Raw genomic sequence first — 24,587 nt, forward strand, 5'->3', positions numbered from 1 at the left:
CCTATTTGCTGACATGACCCTGTATAAGAAAACAGTATCTTTACACACACACACAAACAGATACAGGAGAAGACCAAATGCCATCTTGGACTTGCGTGGGACTGCAGTCACAAACAGAGGGCAGATTCGGGCTAAAAAATATTGAGTTGAAATTCTTATAAATTTACTTTAGCCTTCCAAATACTGTTCCCTGTATCTTGGACCAGAACAGAAGGTTAGTAGGAGATGGATGTCCCTAGTTATAAATAATTGTGACAACAACTAGCAGTACAGTGCACTTGAAAGAACAGCTAAGTCTTGCTGCAGAATGAATCCTAACTACAGAAATGACAGCCTGCAGGAAAGTGATCTTATGTTTTCTCATTCAGGTATTATTTCTTAAATAATTGCAGTAGGTGTAAGAAGACCTAGTTGATAAGAAAGCTAAAGTCAGATTATAGCACTTCTGGGGCAGGGTATAAAATCAATATATATATATTTTTAAATTACAGTAGCTTTTACCTTACAGTGGAGTGTTGGTATGTTTGTGGTCTGGCTGGCACCAGTAAAGCCTATAATTAATCCAGTTTTTTATTTTACTGAAGCCACTGCAGGAAAGGATACATTCTCTTTCAGATTCTTTGAAGCTTAGCTGAGGCTCAGCGCCTTGATGTAATTTTAAGGAAGAAGAGGATAACTTTACCCTAAGATTGTTGCCAAAGTACTCACTTCTGGCAGTTTCTAGAATCCCTGCTTAGAGTTTGAATATTTTTTTTTAGATTGATTTTTTTGTCACTGATCTCCATCACAGTGAGTACTTTATCCTTTGACAACCTAAGAAATGTATTTGTCCACCATTTGGTCAGTGCAACTGTGGAGACAAATCTGAGCTGCATTTATTATATGATCCTTCCTAAGTGCTTTCACTGTTACCACATCAGTGTTGGCCTTAAAGTAGACATTCTCCTGGGCCAAAGACCCAGTTTGCCCTAGCATCTGATGCCCCGTTATTACTTCTGGCGAGGAGTAATGTTATATGTTGTATTTTGACAAGGTTACTTGTCAACTTGGTCCTTGTAGCTGAATATATTTACATCTGGAATGAATAGGCACTTTCCTCTGAGGGTTTCATTCTTTTTTAAATGGGATATGGTTTTGTTGTCACTATGTCTTTACCAGAGGTCCATGTTTATTTGCCATGCAATGTGATGCATTGGGTATTGTCAGTCTGATTCCTATAGTGTCTTGTCAATAGGCACTTCATACTTGTGCATCTTTAAAACTGGAGGTACGTTAGGGGAAATCAAAAGCTTGCCTCTGTGCGTGTCACCTGCAGATGCTGTATCATTGCAGGCACAGAGAAGGAAAGATTGCACCCTGCACTTAACACAGAGAAACCTGAAGTAACTTGTGTTACTGTCTCACGATCTTGGAATCACGTGAATAACGCTGAAGTGGTAGTAAGTAAAATGTCTTCTTGGAACTTCATTACTGTGTATGCTTTCTGAAGTCTATGCAGACAAAAGAGATAAGAAGCTTTGCTGCCATTGATTTTTTTTTTTTCTTTTGCTGAAAGAGTTGGTCTACCGTCAAGAAGAAAGTAGCTTAAAAGAATAAATGAGCCTGAGTTAAACATTTCCATAGAGTTTATGGTATTATAGTCCCCAGCCTCTTGCCTTTGCTAGAATTGCTTGTGGCTTACCTGATGGGAAATAAACCTGAGACCTGTAGCGTGAAGTGGGCTTCCTGTCAAGAAGCTTGTACTCTTACTATTGAGCTCTGACAGAGGATAACCTGTGGCAGTGTTGTCCACAATAGTTACGTGCTACCAACAGCTATCTTGAGGATGAGTTTAAGAAGAGAGCAGTTGCTTTGCCCAGCGAAATTTAGATTAGATGCAAAATTGAATTTTTTATAAGGCCTTGTTTTTACCTAGCTACGAATGTTTCCTTAGCACAAGTGAAAACTTTACACATTTTAGCTCAAACTGTACTCTACTAAGCCTCCTACATTTATACCCATCTTCTTGGCAGTCATCCCAAAATATGTTTGGGTTGAGGCATTACACATTACATTTGGTGAAGCTTTAGCATTCCCTGTTGCTCACATCAATCCTTATTTCTGTTTGCTCTTGTAATTTACAGTTAATGAAAATTCTAAGTTTACCTTTGTTTTTGTTGGCATCTGTACAAGAGAACTCTTTAGCCTTTTCAGCTTCTCATCCAAATGGAAAGCTGAATTCAAAATGGAAGGTAAACTCTATCTGAGCATTTTGTTTTAGACAGAAGCCCTTAGCATGCATGTCAGCATTGTAACATTTTTGAACAAACAGCAAGAGAGCCTTGCTCAAGGCTTGACCTCTCGCACACAGCTTGCTAAGTAGCAGACAGAAAACTAGACTAGTAGTTGATCATAACATTAGTGAGCCAGATCCTAATGGCCTTAATCAGTTCCTGCTCTCTTCCAATTCAGGGAAGATTCTGCCTGAAATTAACAGGACTTTGCCTGATAACTAACATGGAAACATGGCTAATAAACCCATACAGATGACCTTAACATAGTGTAAGCAGTATTGACAAAACAAACTGGGAGTTATTGCAATCTTTTCTAACAAGCCTAGTAGACACAACTTGTCTAATTTTGTTAGATTTTCAGTTCAGGAAACATTTTCTGTCTACCTATAGTACCACCCATGCATTGAGCTGTGTATTTGCAATATTATACTGGTAAACAATGGGCTGTAAATGTAGGATGTATCTAATTTCTATACATTCCCTAAGTCAGATAATTTTTTTTAATTTATATTATACCTATGAAGGCACTTAATGTATAATTTTGGGCCACAAAAATTCCTATACTGGTATAAAATTATTTTAAAGTAAACTTTTAAATACACTTTTTTTCACTTGTTACTGGTACCTATGTGTTCTGAAACATTACTGTTTACAAAAAAAAAAAAAAGATATTTTTCAGATGAGAAATGCTAATAAGCTCCAGAAGAAATCATAAGCTGGAGTTATAATGCAGCTCTGTATATTTCTGGGGAAAAAAGAACTTCACAAAGGCAATCCTGAGCAGGCCTTCCTGTATCTGTACTGCTAGGTACAAGCCATTTTTCTCGTGTCATAAAAGTGTAGCTTTATTGGTAAGACCCTTATCGTATTCTAAAACTTCATTTACTGTTTTCTGGTTCTTCTTGTGCTGCCATTGCAGGGCTGTGCAGTCTGACACATTGGAGGACCAGGCATGGGAGAAAAGCACTGTTTGCACCTGTTTAAAATCTCCAGTGCTTTGTGTGGTTCCTGGGCAACAGACAGGAATCCTGAAAAGCTAGGCTGCACTTACTCAATTGTTGCTGGCAGCTGTGACTTTGAGAGAACACATAGCAGCTCATTAGCAGGTTGCTTGTGTTATGTGACATGCACTGAGCATGGGAAACTCGTAGTTGAGCTTCCTCCCTCGCTTATGAGCAAGACGGGTTGTCTGGGGTTGCAGACTTGGCTGAGGAAAGCCTCATAGAACACTAAGGTGAGTTTCTTATTGGTAAGGGGCAAGGAGGTGAGGCAGGTAGAAGTGAATCCATCTTTTGTGATTAGAAAAGAGGAACAACATAGTAGGTTCTCTGCACCACTGGATACTAGTTTCCTTTAGCAGTTGTTTGTTTCTTTTTTTTTTTTTAGAGTGTATTTGTGGTTGTATGATGTAGGTGGTAATATTAAGTGTAATGTATGTGGACATGTGCATGCACACATCACATGGGAATTGCAGTGTGGAAATAGAGGGATGACTTCATGAGATAACTGTAAATTTTATTATGAACTTTGATTTCTGGCTCTTGTTTGCTCTGAAGAATGGAATTAAATCAGTCTTTGCAACCTTGATCTTGGCCTACTTAGGCAGCATCTTAGCAGCAGATGCAGTCACAGTGCATGTCTGATTGGCAAATTCAGACCATTTCATCTTCATACCTACTGAGTTTATGCCTCTTGGCTTAAATTAAGTATTCCTGTGCTCTTTTAAAAGGAACTTAGTATGCTATAAATCTATTTAAACAAACTGTAAAGCTACAGCATTGTTATGATCTGTTGAAATCCTTATCATGAGACAGGAACAGACCTGCCATTGCCATGAGGTCCATTTACACTCTGTACTAGGTTAGCCCCAGGAGGAGTGATCTACAGACCAGTCTCTTCCTCATATTTGTATCAGAGATATCCTTTCTGCAGCACTAGAAAATCTCCTTTAGATATGCAGTGTAAATATTGACAACAGAAGTCATTATGTAGGATGAAGAAAACAAGAAGGAAGTCTGTCTGTGAGGCAAATTAGATATACTTGTGAAATAAGTCCATCAAGGTGTGTGAATGCAAAGGTAAGAATATAACCACTTGTACAAGACATCTGTAACTAGCAGATTGCCAGCAACTGGAAAGGTTTAGTCAAGGGCAGCAAGTCTCCTGCTTTGCCTTGCCCACTGCCCTGGTCAGTGCCAAGGACATGTGTTGAGCATGTGCAGCTGTCTATATGATCAGGAAGAAGAGGTTATGTGGACCTGGTAGATTTGCAGTTGTCATGCTTCCGATGTACATACTTTGGTACCTGTGTATTGCTGTTGACTTCTTTAGCTGAATAAAATAAAGCAGTAATTGTTAAATACTAAGAGTACCTAACACGTTACCACATTTACATGTAATAAAACAAGTGGGAACCAGAGTATGCCATGAACTTGGAACCTTGATTTATTTTGTGCTCAAGATCTGGGCTTTTGGTTTCCTCATCTAGAAAATGAGAATAACTGGGGATAGTTGCTGTTTGTATGTCATACACAAAAGCAGCACATTGTAAACTTTCTTTTTATTGTCGTCTTGTCTTTATCTGTTATCGCTTCCTTTACAGCCTTAAATGTGGGTTATACTCTTATTTCATCACAGAGGGCCTTCAGAATTCAATGTCTGAGCTAAACCTAAGATATTTGGCTATCAAATAGTGGAATAAATGGAGATGTGTCTTTAGAACTGTGTGTTTTTACTGTCTTCGGTCATGCAGTCTGAAAACTAGACCATGCTAAAGTTGTTAGCAACTTGCATATTAGCATTACTTTAGTCAGGGCGTGGTTTTTATTTGAGGACACTTGAACACATATGGTATTTATTCCTTAGAAAAACACTTGTGATCCCTTTGGTTGGCCTTGTTTAGTGCCTTCTTGATACCATCTCCTCACTGTGGGCTACCTTCTCCTCTGCAGGTACGGGGAACACAGAAATTTGTCAGATGTCTCTAAATTCTGCTCCACTGTTCCTAAAATTTTCAGAAATTAGGTCTGTAGGAATTCTTCTGTTAGGGTAGGGCATATGTTAGCTGGTAATAATAACAGCTGCATAGCACACACTAGCCATGGGTTGGATGCTTATGAAACACATAATAGGTGGTGTGTTTTATGCATTGATTCATTTTATGCAGACCGTGTAATACCAAAACCACCCACTCACAAATAAAATGTAATAGAGAAATGACATTCAAATGTTAAAGGTATGGCTTAAATTCTCACAGCCAAGGACAAGAAGTTGAGAAACTCATTCTGTTTATAAATCATGCTGTTTTCTCAGGCATTCCAGCTCATCTAGTCAAAAGGACTCCCAGTCACAGGATTATGTAAGATTCTTCTTGTAGATACAGGAAGGTAGTTGGATCTAGTAGCATCAAGTTTTAGTAGAAATGTTTTTGACAAGTCTGTTTTTAATTTCTTACTTGGGAACCCCATGGTTTAGTTCATGTTATAAATTACTCTCATGTCTTTAACATTCTCAGGAGCTAACAGCCTCCAAAATAAAATGTCCCCCATTTCAGGGAAACATTCTTGCTTTGTTACTGTAAGTAGTACATCTGCATTCATGTGCCATGCCAGATCTTTCACCATTTCCTCATGAACAGAATTGCAGCAGGAAGATGTGCTTGTGTGGGAGCTTTGCTATGCAAGCATAACATGGATTATTCAGAAATATCAGCAAGCCTGTAGGCTTTCTGGTCATAGTTCAGAGCTACCAAATATACCTTGATCAAGATAGTGTGACAGAAGGTAACTGAGGTGGCTGCAGTATTGGTTTGAAAACCTAAAGGGTTTAGTGACTTTGAAATGGATTATGTCTGAACACATTTTTGGAGGAAGGAGAGAGGGAAAAAGAGTTTGTCTTGAGGATTGTAAGCATGGGCAGAGCTTTCACTCTGGAGTCTGCTGTCTTTTTTTTTTTTTTTCCTCTCTCCTTGTTTTGCATGCTGCACCTTCCACGTGTCCAGACAGGGAAATGCAAAGGCTCTTCAGAGGCCATTGTTCATTCTACTCTATAAGTTCAACCATCTGAGGAGGTGACACATTTTGTCCTACTTGCGGTTTTTAAGATTAGTCAGACCGTAGTAAAAGTCCACTTCAGTGCTTGCTAGCCATCTTTGGCCCCTGCCTTTGAAGTGGCTTGTTGATACATGTCAAATGGAAGATGAGGAAAAGCAGAGGGGTGAAAGAAAGATGTAGAATTGTTTAATATATCTAACATTGACAGATGGTATATAACATATATAACAAAATCAAGTAGAAGCTGAATTTTCCTTCCAAAGTGCAGAGCCCTCCCTTCCCAGGCTCTCAAGTAGCCAGCCTGTCTCATGACTGAACTTCCTTGTCAGCATTCCAAAGCATGCACAGCTCTAGATAGCATTTTTGTTTTACTCTTGTGCATCTTACAGGTTGTCTGCTCTGCATAGTTACTGAGGGGTATGTCTTCAAGGGTCCATAAAGCATACCTGTCTGCACTGTCGCTGCTTTAAGGGAAAGCATAGTCCAAGCACACACTGGAGCACGTAAACTTTTCTTCTTTTAAAAGAATAATAAAATTATAACATCTGGGCTATGTTTACCAGCATTTGTTATGTGAATATTCTCCTGCATGTGGTTATCCTGTTGCTTTGCACAGAAACTTAGCAGCAAAAAGTTATGTTAAATAATAATAAAAATTAAGAATGAGATTTTGCATGAGGTAATCTTATTGTCCTTATTAATTGTGGCTTCAGCTTTCTTTTCAAAATTATTTTTTTTTCCAGTGTTAGCTTGACTAAATTGAAATTAACTCAGAGAAGGTAAGGCTAATTTTCATAATTTATACAAGTGGGCCCAGATGGGGATAGTTAGAGCCTGAGACTGGCCAGGTGGTACAGGCAAAAAACCTTCAAGAATTTGAGATTTGCTATTGTAATGGAAACGCTGATGGCATCAAGGACTGTGAAGTTCTTCTAGTATGGTTTTCTTTCTTTGATTTCTGCATGAGTTGTTGTATGATGTAAGTTTGATTTGTGGGTTTTCATGTATTGGAGGAGATGTGTGAAGGAGAGTGGTTACATTAAAGAAAAAGCTTTCTTTTAAAGAAAAAACATTCTAGTTACTCTAGCATTGTAGCTCTGGTCGATCGTGAAATAGTCAGCAGCATGCTTCTCAGTGTGGAAGGATAAACAAGGCTCACCTATGAGTTGGAGCTGTATGGAAGAGTCACTAACGGAAGATTTCCTTGCAAAGGAGAAAGCAGGATTGTGTTGTGCTTTTGCTAGGTTGTAGATCTGAAGTGAGGGCTTTGACAATACTAAAAAGATGTGCAAAGGGAAATCTTTCCTTAACGGGGAACTTGTTCATTGGTATGGTTAAAACAAACTTGGAAACCTTTGAAGGTTTATTTTTTGTGTAGTGGTGGCAGAATATTATACTCTTCTAACAAGCATATATCATTTCATTGCTATTTACACTGCTCCTTGATCATCCTTCTCTATTCTTGAACTATCTTTATGTATGTAGCTGTCACAGAAGACTTCCATTTGCTCCCTTGCATCTGACAAAGACTCTAAGCAGGACAGATTCTGATTGTTGACTCTGAGAGTAGATTTTAGCCCAATTTACACAGATCAGATTTGGCACGTTATCCTATCCCAAGTGAAAAACATGCAATTCTCTGTTCTTCCTGTTGTTTTGTTTGCCAGCAGGCTGGCAAGCAAAACTCTTTTCAAGTCCTGACCTGGCCGATGGCTATTTGAGGGCATAGAAAAAGGGAAAATAAATGGCAGTTAGTGGTTTTTGGACTAGTCTAATTGGATAAGGATTGACAGTTATATGCAGCAATTCATTACCACATTGAAGAAGAGCGTTGAATTCACCGCCACACCTTTTCTATGACTGTGGAGTAAAGGCTCGTTTCTGTCCGTAGGGGGAAGCATTTTCTCAAGGAGGGCAATAAGATTGTTAAAAGATGTGGAGAAGGTCAGCCAGTGCCTACTATGTGGAGCTGTAACCATAAGAGTCTTTCTTTCACTTTATAGTGATCTGGCTGTAGTATTGTGAAACCCATGCTGATGCTAAAAGCAGTGTGAATCGTATACATCTTGTATATCAGTTTCACTGTCTTAAAAGAAGGAGGTTTTTTTTTTTCTTTTTCCCCTTCCTTTGAAGTTTTAAAGCAGAACTTGCTGGTGACCCACTTTTGCTAACAGTTCTCTTAACTAACCCCTGTACTCGCTTATACTTTTTTTTCTCTTCCACCCACTGTCTGTCTAGCCTGGTTTAAAATTTTTATATATGTACTTTTAAAAAATTGATTAGTTGGAGAGCTGCCCGTTCTTCTGCGCTGTATAATAAGGATTTAAAAACTGCACGCTGAATTCTGTATAGTGTAATTAAAACTGACCCAGATTTGGACCTGAGAACACCAGGACTTAGCCAAACTTGCCATGAGCTGAGTTCTGATGGCAGATGGGAGCTAATGAGGACACACTACACTCCAGAATTTCCCAGCTGCTTGGCCCCTTTTTGTACAAACAAGGTTTGGAGTGAAGTCCCAATCCCAAGAGCATGTTCAAGCAAATGTACTGCACCCAGTGTTTTGGGAAACAAGGCAGTGCTGTCAGGCTGTTTCAGAAAAATGTTAAGGCATTATTTCCAAAGGGCTTTTACTGCGTATTCGAGTGTTATGCATATGCTGTCTTCCAGCTTCCATGTTATCGTAGGCTGTGTATGACCATGTGATTCATAGTCTGCCTGAATATCCTCTCCTGAATTCTGCTAGGGAACTTCCACCTTAATTTAATGGAGTGTTAAAATCCCAAAGTACTGGGTCTCCATTTAACCTGTGGTACTCTTCATTGGGTTCAACGTCCTGGGACTGTTTAGGCAGATGTAATTGATTCAGTTTGAAGCAGCTGTAGCTGGCATGTGGTCTCTCAGATTGCTAGCACCTGCTTGGGTATTTTTTTTTAAGTTGTGTTTTTTGTTTGTTTGTTGGTGAATGGAAGTAGTGCCAAAACCAGCGTTGGTCTTGGAGCTGATAAAACATTAGAGGTCTGTATCTCACTCCCCTCCTAGTCTAGCCACCTCATTACTGGTGCCTGCTGTAATGTTGGTGGCAGTGAGCACAGACAGCTTTATGTCTCTCCTTCAAGCCAATGCCTTGCCACTACAGACTCTCTTCTTCATAATCAGTGAGACTTAATTGTGCTCAGGTGTGCAGAGCATTTGTGCACTCCTTAGAAAAATGAGTAGCCCATGGTTTACTGTACTGTATGCGTGTACCAAATCTATCTACTGCTAGTCCAACTGCTGGCACAGCAAAGTTACTATTCATGTCTAATAAATGACCAAACAGTCCCTGGATATGCTCTTCAATATTTCTGTTCCCTTCCTCTGGTGTAGTGTCCCTAGACATTGGTTAAAATGTTGCTTCTACAGTCAAATTTTAATAGGGTAAGATTTCAAAAGGGACTGTGAATCACTTGGTTGCCTTCCTGTATCATGTGATTTATCATAATCAAAGTTCAAATTAAACACGATGGTACACTTGGTCAAATACAGTAACACACAGCGGTGTGGTTTTCAATATGATATTACAAGATGGCATATTGAAAGATTAATTTTTCTAATATATCCCTCCACTGACTTCCCCTCACTTTGTGCATAAAGTTTATGTGCCTTTTGTCTTGTCTCTCTGTGGTCCTGCTGGAGAGATAAGGGCTGTGTTAAGGTTCTTAATTCCATCTGTTTTTGTCGTCTCCATTTTCCCCACAGCTCATTTCTTGCTCTTTGCTTTCACAAGTTTAGTTTCTGTTTCAAGACTGCAGTTCTGCACTTTGTCTTGAAAGGTGCCGCTCCAGTGTGAGGTTCTGACAGTGGAAAAGAGTGAATTTCTTAATACAAGTGTAATTATGAACTCTTACTTTGTTTATTTGGAACAGCTTTGAAAGCTGCTATTGCATGCAATTAGAAGTCTAAAACTGATTTTCTTCTCTCCTTTTAACTTCTATCTCTTATTTATATCAAATGTGAGGAGATGATGGAGTGTGCCTGTGGATATCTGTGGTAGAAGCAAAGTCTTTCCTTCTCTGGAGTAGTCCATGGTTAGTGTCAGTCTGCAGGTCTCTTCATTTTGGTGAGCTGAGGCATTTGAGGGGTCTAGTAGTGACTTCCCTCAGGGTCTGATATATGCTTCCCTTTCAGCAGAAGGGAAATGGCAGTTGAAATGTATAAAACATTTTTTTTCCCCACTTTTTCAATGAGTGTAGCACAGAGCAGATGCTTCCTCTTTATTTTTGAAGCACAGAAGACAACTACTTCAGATGTAGTGAAATTTACGTTTAAGTTGTTTTTTGTGATTAGGTACAGGTAATACAGGGTAGTTTATCACCATATCTGTGAAAGTGGTGCTGCTGAACATCTTTGAACGTTGCCAAGAAAAGGTACAAAGGAAGATGAATGCTAGAATTCCAGTTTACCCCAAATCACTTTTACAAATACAGTAAGATGGTGTCTCATCTTGATTTTTCTGATGTCCTGTGGTGATATGTTGCATTTTGACTGTTTGAGGTCTTGCTTTGTTTCCACCCATGTTCCCACTTTGCTACTCCATTCAGGTTACTCACTAAAAAATGCCTACCAATAAAAACATCCGTTCACAGTGATAACAATTGTTGTCTGGAAGTGACCCAACTATCAAACAGAACTTGAGCCACCAATACAAGAGGAGAAGCTAGCTGTTTCTTCATTTAAGCCTTAGTAAGGACTGTGGCCCTCAAGGTTTGGGAATGTTGCTGTAAAGCATTTTTACTATTAGCAGCTACCCTTGTGAATAAAATGATGGAGAATAAATATGAAGTATTTATTTCAGGAGTTTTGAGTGCCCAGCATTCTTGTTAAGATTAGTAGGAGTATGGAAGGGAAGCTGTTCTTGAGACCGCAATGAATACAGCACCCATGGATTTGTATGTAAAGCGCAATAGAAAGTCAAAGTATTGTTTCTGTGCAAAAAAATACATTTTATTGGTAACAAAAATTAACAAATACAAAAAAAAAACCACATGCAAAGACTGAACGTGCAAGCAGCTGTCAGGATTTCTTGGTACCTTTTACAGCAAGGCAGAACAGGAAAGCTTCTTCCACTCTTACAGTTGTCTTGAAAATAAATATAATTTTAGGTCAGTAGCTATTGATAGTTGATATCTTATTCCCAGAACACTTTATTTCATGTACTAATACTTACGTTACTGTTGTAGGCACTAAATAATTGTGAATTCTATATAAGTACAAATAGTACAAGAAAATAAACAGTATTTATGTTCATATGAAATCTGTATAGCAAGGATGAAAAGTGTTTAATATTTTTTCTTTCCCCAGCCTACTAACATCCCAGACACATGAGTTACAAAGTAAATAGTATTTACAGTGCTGAACTATCTTTTCTTATATCTTTAATTTTAAGTTTTTAGTTTAGAGACTGTACATCCTTTACTTGGATACAGTTAGCTGATCAATTTTATGTGAAGGATGCTTGCTTTTTGTGCTCATGGCGTAGAGCACTTTCAAAACTAAGATATATTAGTGACTAGCACAGTTGGATGACAGAAAGGACAACAAAGGAAGTTAATAAATTGATAATGAAGTGGGATTATAGAGGATTGAGCATGGATATTAGAACTATTCCAGACTTAGTTCTTAATCACTATTACTCTGCTTTGATTCTGTCTATTGGCTTTCTAATGGCACCACCCTGAAATGTATTGTTGAGTTTTTGGAAAAAGACCACTCGACTTGTCACTTATTGGCAAGCATGTCTGCATCCTTGACAGAGGCCAGTGGGTTAAATGGATGACAGAGACAAGATTCTTCTGTTAGCCATGTGGTTGGTCCCTTTGGAAGACACTTAAAATAAGTTGACAAAAATATTTTGAAGCTTGCAGTACCCTGTCTGATCTATGTACAAAGATTTTGTTTTCTGGGCTTGTCATTCCATCAGCGAACTCCTACAAAATCAAACAATCAGTGACGGATTTAACACTGAATTGAATATAGAAACTAACATATCATGATTCTGACTAACAAATAAAATCATGTAAGATAAAGTAATTTCAAGTACAGACAAAGAAGTGCTTGGGAACAGAGAATCGGCTCTTTATCTCAGTGACTATTTTTGAGAAGGAATCCTAGCCTGTATCTCTCAGTAATGTCAACCAAGCAGGTTCTTGCCAGAAGAGTGAACTGTAGTGTATGCTGCACACAGCTCCTGGGCACTTCCCAGAGCTTCGTTCTCCCCATACGCTGTGCTTGACGACTGGACAGAAGGCTGTGCTGAGCTTAATTTTATTGTTCTGTTGTTCTCCATCTATTTGCAATGCACATAATCAGGAATTCAGCTATGTCCCAGGAAACTTGTTTAACCTAATGATAGCAAATGGCAATGGGTGTTCCTTACTTGGGACGACAGTGCCAACATTTCTGCTTAATTGGGACGCATTTGGCTGGTTCCAGCACTTCAAGTGGTTTTTAAACAGGTGTGTAATGGGTGCTGAATTCTGGAGCCTGCCTTTTTAATATGGAAGTTGCCAAATAAAGATCAACAGAAATAAAGATATCTATTGCAGGATAAATATTTTTCTTTGTGTATTTATTCAGCATAATCTTTACCTTAACTTGAGTCACAGGTGAATGGAGAGGTGTTCCTTCTCATAATTGAGAAAGTCCGTTAAAGAGACCAACAGGATGTCTAACAAGGTGTCCTAATTAAAATTACCCTGTAATTTGAGCAAAACATTCATTTATATGTAGCTAAGGTTGACCTAAAACCTATCTAAATCAGGAAGATGATTATACACTTTTTCCCACTGAAAATGAAACTTAGCATTCTGACACTAAACAGCACGATTCTGTTATTATATTCAAGAGTAAGGGCTTTCTCTTCAGTGTTTTTTTAAAAAAAAATCTTTTACGAAAATTTAAAAATGAGTTTCTCTCCTACCCCCTCACTTTGATAGCGTTCATTTGTGGTTGCATTTCTGCAGTGTTTTGAAAGCAGTCCCGGTGCGTGCTGCAAGCCAATCTGAAACCTTTGGTCGTGGTTAGTGTGCTGGTGAACTAATAAGCAACTGAGATAGCAGCTGCTTAGCAGGACTGATTGGCTCAGGCTCGACTTCACTATCTGCGACTACGCAGTTTGTGACTGGCTTGGTTTGCAAGCTGAGTAATTTTGTTATCTTGGGGAGTGTGGGCCTGCATACATAATCTGCGCTGCGTACAGGACTGGATAGATTTTAGTTATGTATATAAAAATGACCTATTCATGCTCTAGCTATCATGTTTTAAAATACTGATGAGGCAAATTGTATTTAATATAATTTATCAAATCAAAGTGAATGCTTGAAAGAATTTGCTAGCTTCAGAAATATTGTTTGTATTTAGATGGGAATTCTCAGCATCTTTAACTTGACAGAATTGTACAAGCTGCAACTTGTTGCTACCCAGGCACAAGCTGGTGGAATTCTTTGTGCTGTACTTCTGTTTCTCCCCATTTTCTACACAGGCTGGGAAGGGGGAGGATTTTCAAAAACATTTGGCACGGGTCTGAATGTGCTGCTGATAGATTCAACTAGAACTATTTCCCCATAATTCTAGTGGAAAGAGAATCATGCTATTGCTCCTTTTTGATAATCCCACCCATGAGATCTAATGCAAAATGTAAGGAGACAGCTATGGCTGTTGAGCTGATGACTGTCCACTAACTCTTTTAATTTTCTGAGTTACTGTGACTTCCAGTTACAATGAATCATCTGTAATTGTTAACTGGCTAGTGATCCTGTTCATTAGTGACTCCTTCTCCTGAAGAAATTGTAGATGATGGTGCTGGGTGATTATTTACTGCCATAGGATCTCCCTAGTGTAGAGATTAAATGCTCCAAATTGTCTGTTACCCTTAGTGCAAGCAAACTAAAGGAAGAGATTTGGTCTGCAGTGTCTTCTGTATTCATCTGAAACCCAGAGTTACCTGCAACTTCCTGCACGACTGCTAGAGCAGAGTGACTTTGGAAATGGTGGTGGTTAGAAAGCTTAGATTCCACTCTGGCCAGAATTAATGCATGTACTCTGGGAAAAAAATAGCGAAAGGGATACTTAATATCATAACTGCAGAGATGTAAAAGAAAAGTTCTGCTCTTTATTTCCAAATGTATTTTCTGAAGTCCTTGAAGGATTTTCAGGAGCTTCTGAATGTCCTGGTAACAGTGGTTCTTAATCGTGCGCTTTATCATTTGCCTTCGGCAAGAAAGCTCCATTCTTTCCTTTTCAATGTGGGACCTTGCCTTATTGCCTCAGGGAAGCATTACTGTAATGCATGTCACTTGAGGCTAATTCAATCTGCCACTTGGAAATTGCCCCTGGTGCAGATTGTAGCAGTGCACCATTATCTCAAGCTATTTTTCATCAAAGCAGAGTATGTCTGTTCTGCATGATCTGTATAGCCCGTCAGTTTATTTTAGGTTAGCATGTGAGGTGATGGCTTTTCTTTAAACCTGTAAAACCATGATTGCTTTGGTTTCCAGCGATGTGATAGGAACCTTTCTTTTTACCAGAGCAGTCCGAGACATCTCAAGATGTAGGTTCATGGAAACTTAAATTGACTGATGCTGAAGCCTCTCTGTTGCTGTCCCTTCACGTGTACATTTTTGCAAGCTCCTTAGCTCTAACCCCAGAATTTTGTGACTGGAAGTTGATTTGTCTGAAAAAAAAAATAAAAGAAAGAAAGAAAAAAAGAAATTTCATTCAGGTGAAAGTTCCCTGGACCAGAAAATTATCTGATTCTGCTCAAGGATGGGGTCAGGCACGTGTGTTGGAGGAAAGAGGCAAGAGAAGGGTAGGATTGTTGCAGCAATTTAAATTAACTTAAATTGCAGTTGGTATGATACTGGAAATAGTAACCTAATGGTGTCAGCAGCATAAGCTGTAAATACGGTATGTGACAGCTAAATGAACTTTGGCTTTGAAATTTACTTTCTTCGCTGTTTGCTAAAACCTGCCTTTTGGTATGCATGACAAACTCTGAAGATGACACCTCAACCTTTCTATCCTTGAAAAAGGGAACATATGAAGGCTTGATTAATTTCTTTTATGAGGTTTGGTTGCTATACACCATTAGAAGCTGAACAGACAGGAGGGGGAAAAAAAGGGAAGAAAACATTTTTGTAAGCAGTAGGGAATTCTCCCCTTTCAAAAACAGCTACAACTTCATTAACATTTCAACCAGCTTTAAATTAAAATTTGTGTCTGCAAGTAATCTATAATGTATTTTGAGTGCCAGTGAGGTACATCAGGGAAGCGCCAGCACAAGTTTCCTCTAGGTACAGCTTGCAGTGCAGATCTCCTGCCAGTGTTCCTGTGCAGCGAGGCCTGTGAGAGAAGGCCTGTCACCCCAACCCTGGGCCCACTGCCTGGCCTGCACAGCCAATGTGGCTGGGGTGAGCAGAACCGAGCAGATGATTGCTGAATGCAAAATACCACACCTTGGGTGGTATCACAATGGGGTGATGAAGCTAAGCAGCTCCGCTACGCAGAAAGCAACAAATGGCAGGCGGTTCTGCATCTCTAGGTTTTGCACATTTGATGGGATATGGGGATGTGCAGCATGCAGCTTGCAATCCTACTTCTTTTTTTTCTTGCAGCGCTTTTGTGTCATTTCCACAGGGATTAGAACTGCAGCCATTCTCTGCAGTTGGTTCTCCAACTGCAAAGTCTTTGGAGAAAAAGCTTTTGCTGATGTATCGTGCTTTTGATGGGCTTGTATTGCAGCTTCTGCCAAGTGTTTCTAAAACTTTTTGTCTTTTGCATTTGTGAGATCTTAAAGATCCTTTTCTCCTCTTCTCGTAGGGAACTAGAGGGCTTGACACATCCCTTGCATCTTCCATTTACTCTGACCACAGTCCCTCCCTGTTCTCACAAGTGGAGCTAAGCCCTGCTTCCCTTCTTCTTGATTCCCAGACAGCTACATGGTAAGTTTTCATTATCCTTGTACTTGTTGCCACAAGGTAAAATTCTGGCAGACTCACTCTAAAATCCATTAGCACTGGGCATTGAGGGCAGACTACTTCATGCCCATCAGTGATCATTCAGTCCTGTTCCAGGCTGACTGTAAGGAAAGGAAGATAGTATTGAATTAGCATTGGAGCTGAACTTCAGCAGAGATTGTTATAGGAATAAAATATGAAGTAAAATATGTGACAGAATTAAATCCATCAGTTCTAATAAAGGAAACAGAAGAAAGCAAAGAAATCTTGGACCCTTAAATCCCATTAACCAGGCCAGAGAGAGAATGTGTTAAAAGAGAGCTGTGCTGTATCTTTTTTCATTGTTTGATGAAATAATCTTTTCTCACCCTTTAAGTGGTGTGTTTAAAAATCCTGGTATTTCTGAAACAAAGAGAATACACAGCCACCGAGCTAGCTGGTTTTTATACCTTCCTTTTCTGAGTATTGTCCTTCAGTACAATACAGAGCCATTTCTTTGTTCTCACAAGCTAGCAGTTAAATTGTATGTAAATGTATGCAAATTAGATGCTGTCTAATAAAGAGAGTCATTAGATGGAAGAAATATTTAGTTTAGGGGGTAAAAAGAAAGAAAAGAAAGCAGGTGTATTTTGCAATAGAAAATGTAAGATTGCAAAACCCCCTCAAACTTTGGGTGAAGGCTTTTTGTAAAACCATTAAAACATTTTCTAAGACTTGCCCTATTCTTGGTCCTTTCTTCTATGCATTTTTATGTGCGTATGTGTGTATACTTCTGCGGCCCTTTCCACAGAACTCACATGGCTGTGCTGTGTGTATATGTACGTATTTGAAATGATATGTAAATACTGTATTCATAAATAATGTTTATGATGACTTTAAACCATATAGCTATGAATTTACATGCATGTACTTTGTGTTAAGGTGTGTTTTTGATTTCTGAGTCTACACAGGTGGAATCCATGTGGTAAATTTTACTCTCATGGATTGATTTATTCATTATATGCCTTGGCTGAGTACATTATGCTCCCTAAATCATCTACATCAATTTTATAAACTGCTCTTTTTTTTTTTTTTTTTTTTTTCTTCACTTTGTTCACTGAACCTCAATGTTGGGTATGTCTCCAGTCTTTTGCTGGAATTTTCTACCAAGTAATTCCTTTTTAGATAGGGACCTGATTCAAGCCTGAAGTAGAGTGACTTTTCTGATTGTGACAAAGCTGCAGCCTGGAGCATTAAAGTGCTCGGAACATGTCCTCAAAGGCTGGAGATCCCACGCCTATGGGTGGAGCACTCAGCATCCATCTATGCTCTGAAAGATTTAAAATTGATGAACCTTACATTCTTGCCACTTCTAAGGAGAAAATAATTAAGACTTTAATCTACATGCCTTAGGTTCTGTAGTTCTGATCTGTCAGTCTGTCCGGAGAGAGTAGCGTACATAGATGACATGGCTCAAATATTATGAAGTCATTACTGTTTTTTGTTTCTGATGGTCAATTGTAATGATTCAGAGTGGGGAGCCAATACCTGTACTTTGGGCATATTTTTTCAGTTGCATTTTTGCAAGTCTGGAAGCCTAAAGACATATATGTATATGTGTATAAAATGTAAGTATATAAAAATAATGTTGTTTAAATATTTACATATAAAGCCAAGAGATTGGCTTCCTTCCCAGAATTACTGGAACTACCTTCCCCAGGAACATTTGGACTTGAAAAATCTCTACAGAAACACTTTTCTTCAAAAACTAAACAATTTGTGAAATGAGGGACTAGCTCTGCACCCTTAGCTGTTCGTATTGGTTCTGTTGTTTGGGGTTATGGAATGAGAGAGGGGAGAGACTCCTCTGCATGAGCAATACACTTCCAGTTAATTATGACAAGATGCTCTTTTATTGCTCTTTCCATCCAGTTTCTTATTGATTTATTTTATGAGAGAATATTTATGAAAAAAAATGTAGCTCAGTGGGGATTTTTTTTCACTGTTCTAGAACAGGTCTATGCAGTAGAGTGCATCTGGGCCACATTTAGTCCAGAGGCAGCAGTTCCTGTCCAAGCAGCTGCAGTGCAGATGAACTAATCACTCAAAGCTTTACTCTCTGTTTACCCCTTGTCCAAATTGTATTTTGTTGAGCTACCAGCAGAGAAACCACATTGTGAGTCTTCTGCCTGATGTGGAAGACAACATCATTGTAAGGATACTGTGGAAGACTGGCAATGAATATTTCACATATAGAAGAAGGATACCTTCATTCTGTTCAAGTTATTCTTGAATATGCATGTTATTCTTGGAGGAAAATACCTCAGATAGGAGGAGATGTAAGGTGAGGATGGGAGTGCTAGAAGAGTCTGAGTTTTAATATGAGGATGCTAGAGAAAGATAAAGTTAATAAAGTATGTCAAGACACAGGGCATAGTGGTGAGAGAGAGGTATGAGATAGCATCAGCAAACAGAAAATGTTAACGATTTGCTCACTTGGGACAGTGCTGTTCTAGGTTGTCTGGAGGCAACCTAGAGCTGAGTCACTAGTAATGCAGACATTTAACATAGATGTTTTCACACAGTTTGCAGTTTATACGTGTGACTTCAGCTACCTCTCAGAATCTGAAAACCTGTATTCTGAGACACTAACCAGGGATATTCCTACTGAAGGCAGGACAAGCTAGTTGTCAAAGACAGTACTTTGTCTCCCAGAAGTAGATTCCTCAAGAAGAACTCAGAACACCTAGGCAGACAAGAACATGATCATACAGGGGAAGAACAATGCAGGATTAGGTGCAGCAGTATGATTAACTCCATGTTCCTCTCCAGACCTCCTCTGTTCAATGACTGTGTACTTCTGAGGATAGACGTCTCTACCTTGCCCATCTTGAGAGTAAGGGTAATACAGCTTTCTACATTCAAAATATATTGTGGGGATATATGGTATCCTGAGACATGTTACAAAGGGTGCAGCCAGCACTTTGAGGGAGATGATCTTCGCCCTCTACTCTGCTCTGGTGAGACCACATCTGGATTTATGTGTCCAGTTCAAAAAGGACAGAGATCTCCTAGAAACAGTCCAGTGGAGGGTAACAAAGATGATTAAGGGCCTGGAGCATCTCCCAGGAAGATGTGAGGAAGGGATGAGACACCTAGGACTCTTCAGACTGGAGAAGGGAAGACAGGAAGGGGATCTCGTTATCTACAGTGAGGGAGTCAAGACAGTAGGAGTGGACTTTTCAGTGGCAAGCAGCAACAGGCACAAAGTGGGACACAGGAAGTTCCATACAAGCACAAGGAAGAACTTTACTGTCAGAGTGGCGGAGCACTGCATGGGCTGCTCAGAGAGATGTTGGAGTCTCCTTCCGTGGAGATATTCAGGACCTGTCTGGACGCCTTCCTGTGCATCCTGCCATAGGAAATTCTGCTTTAGCAGGGGGTCTGGATTCTATGATCCCTTTGAACCCCTGAAATTCTGTGGTCTTCCTATTATATGTCTTCAGCAGTAGCACAGAGAGCTACAAGGAATCTGAAGTCATAATGTGGAACAACCAGTATTTTCACTGATGATCTGAAAATAAATGATAATTTTTTAACTTGTATTCCTCAAGAGCTTGTGCCTCTTAAAAAAAAAAAAAAAAAAAAAAAAAGTTGTAAGAAATAATTTATGCCACAGTAAACTATTCCTATAGCTAACGAACAGGCAATGGGACTAGCAGCTTTTGCTATTACCTACTGCTTATTATTGTTATTATTATTATTTCTTTTTAATTATGCAAAGTGCTAATCAGTTTGATTATGCACAGTGCTAATCAGGTTAATTATGCAAAGTGCTAATCAGTTGTTCTCTAAGCACATGAGGAGAGCAGAGGTGCTGGCAGTGAATGGTGGTTCTAGATGGGGGTAGTCACGGCAGTCATTCCTTATTAAAAGAGTAGGTGAGATGACAGGGGTTTTTGCTTCCATTAAAAAATAAATAAAAAGAAGATAAAAGCAATGAGAGTGATAGTTCTGGTGGAGTAATGTCTTCTTTCACAGCAAGGCAGACTTTTATTCCAAGCTGGCTCATGCTGTTGGATAATTTCTGCTGGAGTTCGAGTGCACTGATTTGGGCAAATATATTGCAGAGGGGTCTTGTAATGGGTGGGATACAAGTACCCCCACTAGAGAAATTGAGATGCAAAACCAGAAAACCACAAATTAGAGGACTTCTTCAATCTAATGAGCACTCAACTTTTAGGAACTGGTAACTAGAACATCAATAATGTAACATGGATGGCACTTCTTCATGTATATGTAGGGTTGAATGTGTGAGTATTCATGTACTGCATGAACATTCAAATTGTATGTCAGTATAATACCTTTACAAACCGTGGGAACGTAGGGTGCCTTATCATTGGAAGTGTATGTTAAGCTGCCTTTGCTCTTTCTCCTTAGTGCTAAATTATAAATTAAAATTTTGTGTTCCAGTGAAATTGGATCTCTTCTCAATAAGCTGTGTTCTTCTGACAATTACTGAAGATTCAGTGTGCCCATTTTGCTGTGCTCAGTGTCTAATATCTAGCCAGTATTCCTTATTTGATTATGTTTCACTGTTGGTGTGGGATACATAAGCACCACTTTTTACAGTTAGTAATGGAGATCACATTCCCAGAGCAGAAAGCTACTCGCTCATAAAAAGTTGTGGGTAAAGGATCGTAAGCGATGATTTTGAAGTCATTAAGAGAAAAGATTAGTCTTCTGTAAGGCCTAAGTAGAAGGTTATTGTATCAAATGCAGAATAAGTTTTCCTTGAAAAAGAAATCATTGTGGATGGTTAGCTAAGGGAAGTCATGGAACAATTTGAAGTATATTTAAGGTAAGAGGTGAAGCATTAATATAGCTTAAACCAAAGCCTAAAAACTAATAATATTGCCTTCTTGGCATTGCGACTACTCCATGAGACAGAAGACACTCAACACAAGTTTACTTCCAAGTGTATGGGCACAATTGCTCATCTGTTTTCATAAGTTTATTCTGATTTTAGACAGCTAAACCAATGGTCTGCTCTCAAGTCCAGTGCCCTATAGTTGGAATAGAAGAGTGTGTGATCTGAGCGCTCAAAGAGCACAGAAGAGCACAAGAAGGTAAGGTCTCAAATCTGCAGATGCTTTTCTCTCTGATCAGAATCCTCTGAAGCTAATGCAAAGCTCTGCATACACTAATAGTGAATCAGTTTGCTATTACTCAAGATGCTGCTCTAGAAGAGCTCAGCCTGTTAGCCTCAAATCTGGATTTGATGTGTAGTAGCCCAGACTGCAAATGGTTTCCATAGAATCACTATTCTGCTTTCATTTGTTGTCAGTGGCCCTGTTTCTGTTTACTTTTTCAGTACACTCTACTCCTCCCTCATCAGCTCTATGATGAGACACAATGGGAGAGTGTGTACTGTCAACCGTAGTTGGGGAAAAAAATTCTAGCTTCTTCATGTGATCCCTTGGCATCATACAGCCTTCCATGAGGCAGATCCTTGCTTTGATTGCTGTACCCACAGAAATGCACAGTTGCACACAGATTTTTTTTTTAATTTTTTTTTTATTATTATTATTTTTGTCTTTTGGAGGCTGGGCTCTAAAATTGCACCAGGAAGAAGAACATTTGTTTGAAAGATATTGTGCTGCTTCAGGAATATTCTTTGTTATCAGCCAGATATTTTCAAATGGGAGTTTTATTCTTTGGAAATAAAACCTCACAGATTTTGTGCTAGTATTAGTTATTTCCCCATCTCCCCTATCTTCTACCAATTCAAAAGTTGTTGTATAGTTAGAGGATACTTGCAAAGCCATTAGCATAAACCACACATTGTAGTATTTGTGTGGTACAGCTGTAAATTTACCTGAAGCATAATCATAAGCTGTGTTGCATTCCTCTATTTCAGATGACTGGGCTTCTGATGGATTGCGGAGCTAGTCAGAAAAATCACATTCTGCTCCAATTTTTTGTACTTTCTTTGTAACCCTGCTAAATTGCATTATCTTACTCTGCTTCTCTTTTCCTTGATAGTGAAACATGGATAATGATACGGACCTAACATGGGATATGGGAGGAGTGTTAGAAGGCAAATGTATTATTTGCAAAGTGCTTTGATATCTCTGGATTAAAGGAGTTATAGAAGTGTGATGTATTATGGAGAGTTATCTGTGTTATTATGGAGCATCAGCAAATCTTGTGATCTTGAGTAAATTTGTGCAAGATAACACAAAATATTTTGTGTCTCCCTAAAAAGTGAAGCAAGTGGATGGAGGAAGCTCAGTTGCCTTGGCAGTAGGGTAATAGGTTAGCAACAAATGACAAAATCCAAGTAAAGAAATCTGTGCCTCCTGTGATTTAAAAAACAGGTCTCAAGTGAATTGAGGATTCAGTTGTCTGTATGACAGTGTTGTTGCTGCGAAACTCCTTTTGCATCTTCTTGGGGACCTGACTTTCAGAGGTGCACTAGCTGCTCTGTGGCTCACTAGAAGATGTCTGCTCGTTGGCATTCACAGGACTGGGAGCTGACAAAAAGATCTAAAATGTTCACTCTGACCTTTTGAAGTTGCTGACCTGCATTCAGGTTACAAATGTACAGCACTTCTCTCTCGAACTACAAAGGTTCTAAGTCGCTAACTCCATCAGGCTGGCACTTCCTTGTGCCCAGCTGCCTTGACTGGAATGTAGGACCAAGAAAACTCACTGTGCACATGATTGTCTTATGGTGACGCAAGTACGTGGAAGAAACCCCACTGACATAAACTAATACACTGACACTGTGGTTGAAAAGTTGTTTTGAATGTCTTCTCCTATTGAGCTTATGCAACGGAGATTAAAAAAAAACAAAAAACACCATGTGTGGTGCAGCCAGGCTGAGCATTTTTGCTCCTACAAATGTTTATACATTCTCTGGTGGTTGTTTGTATTGCTGTTTGTTGACTGTAAATTCCAGACCTAGATGTTTATAATGTATACATTTGTAGGAGAGGTGCATGTTGGGGAATATGGTGAAGATAGTACTTTTGATGAACACAACCAAATGAATAGTGGATGGGTTTTTTCTGCTTCCAATGTGGTGAATTAATCTTTGTGCTCACAGTGAAAGAGAAGGCTGCTGCAGCAGGAGCTGTAGCTAAGCGGGACATTTCCTGCTCAAATAAAGGCAGAGAGTTGCACAAGAAAGACCACCTCAGATCTGTCAGGTAGGAATGTAGCTAGATTATCTTTGCTTCCAATTAATAATCAAGTCTGTTTTGCTCGCAGTTTCATTGGTGATGATAAGGATAATGTGTGTTGTTACTGACAGAATTCCTAACAGCAGAGACCTTTGTAACCCCTCTGCTTTGGATCAGTTTCTCTCCCTGGCCTTTCAGCAAACTTTCCCCTCTTTCACAACTGCTCTTGTCAGCATCCCAGTATCTTGAGTAGTGAGAGTGTGTAGAAAATTTTGGGAGCTGATGAATGCATTTCTGTCCTCTAAACTGAATGGGCATAGCTTCTGAAACATAACATTACATTAAGGAATAGTTCAGCTTAATCAGTCACCATTTTTTTGGATGAGATGTGATTTTTCTGCAACTCCTGTTTCTGTTGTATTTGTGCAAGTAAAAATGATAAGTTTCTGATGCTCCAAACTGCTTAAAGCCTTCGTAATGCTTTCCTTTTTGCTCCATCTCGTGCATGTTCTCTCCCTTTGTTAGAGGCAGTTACTGTTACAGCAGCCTCTCTCATTTGCTGAGAAGTTTGACTGAGTTTTAACCATTTGTAGTTAATGTTATTAGCTTTAAACGTAACTTTCAGTGAGGACTTCCACTATGAGCTCGCCATTCAGAGGTCTGATACCAATCACTTTGCCCTTTCTAAATTAGTATAATAGCACTTTCTAAGACTTCTTAGACCTTCATGGTTTTTCAAAAATGAAGCTTTGGAAGGAATCAATGACCTTTGTATCGATTTTTTTTTTTTCCCCTTTCTTGTCAGTTGTGTATCTTGCAACCCTGATAATAGCTGTTTTGTGAAAATAAGGAGGTTTCTACTACCATTATCAGTTTCTTAATGAACTTGAGAGAAAGAGGTCTGTCAAGGGAGTCTTAAGGCTGTCAACCTGTTGATGATCACAGAGCACTGATATATTAGAGTATAGCACATTCTCTTTTTCAGTTATGTACTTAAAAATCCGGGGAATTAAATACACTAGCTAAGCAAGAATATTTCACTTATCTGAAATCAAATCTGTGAATGCTAGAATTGAAGCTGACTGAACAGCCTTAATTTGA

The 24,587-nt window shown here is 39.0% G+C and overlaps 1 protein-coding gene across 16 annotated transcripts in view; it reads left to right on the forward strand.

Annotated features, from left to right (window-relative positions):
- ZBTB20 (zinc finger and BTB domain containing 20) overlaps nucleotides 1–24,587 on the forward strand; it is a 455,562-nt gene that overhangs the window by 75,961 nt on the left and 355,014 nt on the right. For 8 of the 16 annotated variants that reach the window (XM_085237458.1, XM_085237444.1, XM_085237510.1 and 5 more), the window contains one exon: nucleotides 16,184–16,305. The exons of 2 other annotated variants lie outside the window; for them this stretch is intronic. The gene's annotated coding sequence lies outside the window, so the exon portion shown is untranslated. Of the gene's footprint in view, nucleotides 1–1,332; nucleotides 1,440–16,183; nucleotides 16,306–21,328; nucleotides 21,429–24,587 lie in introns of all 16 variants that reach the window. 6 more of the 16 variants (XM_085237434.1, XM_085237498.1, XM_085237515.1 and 3 more) reach the window with 3 other exon arrangements.

Source organism: Meleagris gallopavo, chromosome 1 (genome assembly GCF_905368555.1).
Source record: "Meleagris gallopavo chromosome 1, MGAL_WU_HG_1.1, whole genome shotgun sequence".
Classification (NCBI taxonomy): Eukaryota; Metazoa; Chordata; class Aves; order Galliformes; family Phasianidae; genus Meleagris; species Meleagris gallopavo.